This window comes from Schistocerca gregaria, chromosome X, assembly GCF_023897955.1.
Source record: "Schistocerca gregaria isolate iqSchGreg1 chromosome X, iqSchGreg1.2, whole genome shotgun sequence".
In the NCBI taxonomy this organism is placed as follows: Eukaryota; Metazoa; Arthropoda; class Insecta; order Orthoptera; family Acrididae; genus Schistocerca; species Schistocerca gregaria.
The window spans coordinates 404,140,620-404,147,223 of NC_064931.1; the positions used below are offsets into that span (position 1 = coordinate 404,140,620).

The 6,604-nt window shown below is 43.3% G+C and overlaps 1 non-coding gene across 1 annotated transcript; it reads left to right on the forward strand.

The window, feature by feature from the left end:
* The first annotated feature begins 6,215 nt into the window (after positions 1–6,215).
* Trnas-cga (transfer RNA serine (anticodon CGA)) lies at positions 6,216–6,290 on the forward strand. The gene has a single exon. It is a non-coding gene; the product is annotated as a tRNA-Ser (tRNA).
* The last annotated feature ends 314 nt before the right edge of the window (positions 6,291–6,604 follow it).

Genomic DNA, 6,604 nt, shown 5'->3' on the forward strand with positions numbered 1-6,604 from the left:
TAAGCCCAGCGGGTGTTATGAGGGTCCCTCTATCGGAATGTCCTGTCTACTCCGGGGTGGACACAGTTGTCTGAAGTAGTCTTAAGCTGTAACCAGTACATCCGCAAGTGCAAAAATAAAAGAAAAAACAGAAATCACCTACGCAGTCAGTCACTACACTCCTGCAAATGGAAAAAAGAACACATTGACACCGGTGTGTCAGACCCACCATACTTGCTCCGGACACTGCGAGAGGGCTGTACAAGCAATGATCACACGCACGACACAGCGGACACACCAGGAACCGCGGTGTTGGCCGTCGAATGGCGCTAGCTGCGTAGCATTTGTGCACCGCCGCCGTCAGTGTCAGCCAGTTTGCCGTGGCATACGGAGCTCCATCGCAGTCTTTAACACTGGTAGCATGCCGCGACAGCGTGGACGTGAGCCGTATGTGCAGTTGACGGACTTTGAGCGAGGGCGTATAGTGGGCATGCGGGAGGCCGGGTGGACGTACCGCCGAATTTCTCAACACGTGGGGCGTGAGGTCTCCACAGTACATCGATGTTGTCGCCAGTGGTCGGCGGAAGGTGCACGTGCCCGTCGACCTGGGACCGGACCGCAGCGACGCACGCATGCACGCCAAGACCGTAGGATCCTACGCAGTGCCGTAGGGGACCTCACCGCCACTTCCCAGCAAATTAGGGACACTGTTGCTCCTGGGGTATCGGCGAGGACCATTCGCAACCGTCTCCATGAAGCTGGGCTACAGTCCCGCACACCGTTAGGCCGTCTTCCGCTCACGCCCCAACATCGTGCAGCCCGCCTCCAGTGGTGTCGCGACAGGCGTGAATGGAGGGACGAATGGAGACGTGTCGTCTTCAGCGATGAGAGTCGCTTCTGCCTTGGTGCCAATGATGGTCGTATGCGTGTTTGGCGCCGTGCAGGTGAGCGCCACAATCAGGACTGCATACGACCGAGGCACACAGGGCCAACACCCGGCATCATGGTGTGGGGAGTGATCTCCTACACTGGCCGTACACCTCTGGTGATGGTCGAGGGGACACTGAATAGTGCATGGTACATCCAAACCGTCATCGAACCCATCGTTCTACCATTCCTAGACCGGCAAGGGAACTTGCTGTTCCAACAGGACAATGCATGTCCGCATGTATCCCATGCCACCCAACGTGCTCTAGAAGGTGTAAGTCAACTACCCTGGCCAGCAAGATCTCCGGATCTGTCCCCCATTGAGCATGTTTGGGACTGGATGAAGCGTCGTCTCACGCGGTCTGCACGTCCAGCACGAACGCTGGTCCAACTGAGGCGCCAGGTGAAAATGGCATGGCAAGCCGTTCCACAGTACTACATCCAGCATCTCTACGATCGTCTCCATGGGAGAATAGCAGCCTGCATTGCTGCGAAAGGTGGATATACACTGTACTAGTGCCGAAATTGTGCATGCTCTGTTGCCTGTGTCTATGTGCCTGTGGTGCTGTCAGTGTGATCATGTGATGTATCTGACCCCAGGAATGTGTCAAAGTTTCCCCTTCCTGGGACAATGAATTCACGGTGTTCTTATTTCAATTTCCAGGAGTGTATATTGCAGATACAAATAAACATGCGTTTCCGTAATTTCACTAATTTCGATTGGATTTAATTGAGATGTTATTAATTTGCGTATCAAACTGCTTCTAATTTGTATATCAAAAACGTAGCTAATTGACATATTACAGAATCGCGGAATGAAAAGAGACGAAACACACAGCTTCGACCCTTTACAATTTCCACCATACTTTCTAGTCTTCTGCAATCAGCTCGTGTAAATTAAATGGTAAAATTGCTTTCGCTATACATGCATAAGCACGAAAATGAATGCCAAATTATTAACCCACGCCCCAATGACAAGCTACTTACAAAATTGGCAGAACGACACTATCCACTGACGCATCACATGGTGCATGTGTTGTTACTATTATGTATTGCACGACCTTGCATCTTTCTGTAGCCACATTATGCGGATCACACAACATAATTCCCATTAATACGACATGCACTCGTTCGGCCACGACAAATTCGTTTTGCTTTCCATTAGGTACAAAATAAACGTCACTCTACCACAGCTTATCGTCAATATGGAAATTTGTTTCTGTACAACGAACTGCTGTTGCAATACTTATTATATCCTAATAATACGGAGATAAATCTCTGAACGGTTTTTGCTTTCCATTTAGTACTTTCCTACAGACTTACATTACTTCATGTTAGTAAACACCAAAGAATCTTGCTACAACGTACAAAATTTAATTTCACCTTGAGAACAGAACGTTATTCAGTGCATTGACAGCATACTTACAACTACAAATTACAAACTCTATAAAACTACTGAATACATTTTTTATACTTAACACAGGAAATTAAAATAGACAGTTGAATTTATCTCACTTGTATTAATTCATGTTCCAGTTACTTTTTATATGTAAAACTGAATAGTTAAACACAGTTTGAATAAAGGAATTTTTATTGACTTTTGATGATGGATTAAGACCGAACCACAAAAATATTAATTTTTTCCTAGTGCAATTAAAATATCTGCTATGTAGTTAATTTCAGAGTTTAAAATCTTGACATATTACTCCTATTGCTCTTAAGACTATTAAATTACTTGATCGCTGGGATAGTACACTGCTCTTGAACAACAGTATGGTTGCTACTTTTTATGTTAAATTATTTTATTTCTTTGACAGGCACACATACAGAAAGTTTCTTCTGCCACGTGACATTTTCACCTTCATCGGAAGGAAAAAGTTAATAGAAGCAACAAGCTTCCTAAATTTAAGATGAGTAACATTCGGCGTGTAGGATGATTACAAAAGTATATCAATATTGGCTCAACGAGATATTTTGTAAGTGCTATAAAGAAACCAAATATACTCACGTAAAATATGCAGCAAATGGTAATGAAGCAGAAAGTGTATGTTAGTTTGAATGGCCATTTTATGTAGCAGCTGGGATATAACAAGTATGCGCTGGAGTTCCCTTTCTTCATCTTGTTGCAAATTAAAACCAGTTTTTACCGGAAGCGTTTCACTCCATTGGTAAAGCATCATAAATGGTGATGGCGTAAATTCTTTTCAGACACTATATTCGATTACAGTTAAGTTTTGCTCACGAATGAGATGTTATTTACTCGTTAGTTTTTGCTCCTTAACACATGTTTCCATGAAACTGAAGTTTCATCTACTTGCAAGCAGAGGTTCCAGTCGAATAGAGCATGGCATCACTTTCATTGCGCGCTTTTGTCGCCTTTTAAAGCCCACACTTTCTTTAAGTGTATTTAGTTTATAGTTGCACTTTACTGTAATTTCGTAAAACTTCATGCTTGAGATGACTTTTACAGAATCACCACTGACGATATTTCCCCAATAAAACGACTGCAGTAGGTAAAAAAAAGCTTTCTTAATTTGCAATACGCATAATGCAGGAAAAGCCAAATAACATCTGTTACTAGTAGCTATGCTCGTTACATTACACAAATAAAGACAGTTTCTTGCTGTCACCATACTGAGCAATTGTTATCATGTGCAACACTTCCGTAGCATTCTTGCAGGAGAACTGAATTCAGATTGGTAGAATCGCCAAGTTTGAAGCTTGCCAATCACACTCTGCTTGTATGTCTACTTTTCTTTTCCTCTGCGTTTCTTCTGGATTTTCCACACTGCGGATGGGAACGATCACTTATCAGTCAAAATTTTACAATGGTGGTAAAATGTAAGAAAGCAACTAAGTTATTAAATAAGTCTTCAGTACTGTTCATAGATCACAAGAATATCATTTAAAAGAAGACAGTTTCATAAATTTTAGAGGATTTAACGACAGATTATTTGTACAGTAGTTAAAAATACACAGAGATGATGATGTAGATGCTTCGATCATGTTTAAGACGAATAGGATAAGATGACTGCTGTAATGGGGCTCTGAAGTAGCTAAAAGCAGGTCATTCTCGTTAGGACTTGCTGACCCCATTTCCTGCTGCATCTGCCCGCCGGTGTAACTCCATCACCGCTGTCTCTGTAGACTTTCACCAGCCAACCGCCGTGTCGGCCGACGAAACTACCACTGATTCAGTTAAGACTGACCCTTCGACTTTTCCAGAATCTTTTACCACACGAAACTTGTTTCCTCTCCGCCCTAGTGAGAGATGTAAGTTCTCTACCTCCGCCCGGGGCCAATTCTGGCTTAAAAGCGACGCTATGGCGCTGGGATTCTTTGTGCTACCATCTGCAGCGTGAGCTCGCTCTGTTACTTCTTCTTTGAAGAATACTAGAAAAGTACTCCTATATTGCTCCAAGACGTAATATCAAACGAATGGAACGCTAAATGCTTACAAAATTAGACACTCATAGACTGCCTTCCAAAAACAGTGAAGCACCCAGAAGATATGGTCGTAAGTATATGTACAGTGTGATCTAAGAGACCGTTAGCATCTGAAAATCCATTAATACACGAAGTAATTTTAGGTAGAGAGGTGCGAATTGACAAGAGTGCCTGAAATTACATGGGGTTTTATTAAAACCAAAAACGAGTGCAAAAACAGATGGTACTGGACAGCATCACGTCAGCGACGACACTTGAGAATCGTATATAAAAAGAACTGTAGTGAGAGAGTCGCGGTATGTTGATTTTTCCAGAAAAGACTTTTTTATTGAAGCTTTAAGATCAGAATAGGGCAGAGAATTCTCTAGAGGCGTGGTGAAGCCAGTCTCCCTAAGATAATAAACCCGATACAAATCACATGCTGCCTTGCAGTTACTAGAGAGATCTACAAAGGCGCCTCTGAACATGAAGCCAGCTACCCTGCTAGCTGTAAGGGCAATCCCTAAAACGGTTGGGCTGAAGATTAACAATCTCCCCCTGTAAAACACCAGTTGTTGCGAATAAGCCGGATAGATATTTCGATGACGACCCCAGCATACAAAAAAAGGATAAGAGATATGTACATAGGAACATGGAATGTGCTGAGCTTGTACCAAGCTCAAGCCCTACGTCAGCTACTAACGTAAGTAAGCAACTGCAGTATAAAACTATTGGCTCTCCTTGAAATTAGGTGGAAGGGGAGTGACATAATGGACACAGGAAATTTTACTATCTTCTAAAGTGGCGGGAGAATGAATGCCTTTCGAACAAGTGCTGTGGTCGCTAAAGAGCTGAAACATGCGGTGATGTGCTTCCAACCAATCAATGAACGGATGTCTATATTAAGATTAAGTGGAAATTTTTCAACATTACAATGAAAAATGTACAAACATCCACAGAGAAGGCAGATGAACAACAAAAGGACGAGTTTTATAGTAAGGTAGAGCAACTGTGTGATCAGGCTCCCAAACACGATGTCAAGATATTAATAGAAGATCTGAATTCAAAAATAGGAAAAGAAGAGACTTTTCAGCCAACCATAGGAAGACATAGCCTCCATGAAATATCAAACGACAATGGACTTGGGGCTGTAGATTTTGCTATAAGCAAAAACATGACTTTCGGCAATACATGTTTCTCATACCAAAAAAAATACACAAAGAAACATGTATTTCACCAGATGGACAAACCAGAAATCAGATAGACCATATATTGGTTGATCGGAGACACGGATCGGACATAATGGGTGTTAGGAGCCCACGCGGAGCTCACTGCAGTTCAGACCACCATCTAGTGAGAATGAAATATAGACAAGTGATCTCACTATTGACTAAACAAAAAGGCCACAAACAAAAGAGGTTTGACATTGAGAAACTGAAGTTAGAAGTAATACGGAGAGCATATCAGACGAAAATAGAAGAGGGGATTAAGAATGCATGTTTCGCAGAAGAGCTTCTGTAAAGTTTGGAAGGTAGGAGACGGATACTGGCAGAAGTAAAGCTGTGAGTACCGGTCGTGAGTCGTGCTTCGGTAGCTCAGTTGGTAGAGCACTTGCCCGCGAAAGGCAAAGGTCCCGAGTTCGAGTCTCGGTCGGGCACACAGTTTTAATCTGCCAGGAAGTTTCATATCAGCGCACACTCCGCTGCAGAGTGAAAATCTCATTCTGGAAACATCCCCCAGGCTGTGGCTAAGCTATGTCTCCACAGTATCCTTTCTTTCAGGAGTGCTAGTTATGCATGTTTCGCAGAAGAGCTTCTGTAAAGTTTGGAAGGTAGGAGACGCATACTGGCAGAAGTAGAGCTGTGAGTACCGGTCGTGAGTCGTGCTTCGGTAGCTCAGTTGGTAGAGCACTTGCCCGCGAAAGGCAAAGGTCCCGAGTTCGATTCTCGGTCGGGCACACAGTTTTAATCTGCCAGGAAGTTTCATATCAGCGCACACTCCGCTGCAGAGTGAAAATCTCATTCTGGAGTATTAAGATTCTTTTACAGGGAGTGCAGTGGAGCTGACGCTGAAATCATTAAGTACTTGGTTATATCACTGAACTCTTCTGAATTCTACATGTCTTGTGTGGTCTGGCGTCTCCTTGCCAGCAACAGTTCCCAGGTTCAATCTAGTCAATTCCCTAAAAAACACGCTCAGAGCGTCGTTGCGCGAAAGTGGTAGGGAGACACTATATAGAACAAACAGACACCATGCAGAATGTTTAGATACC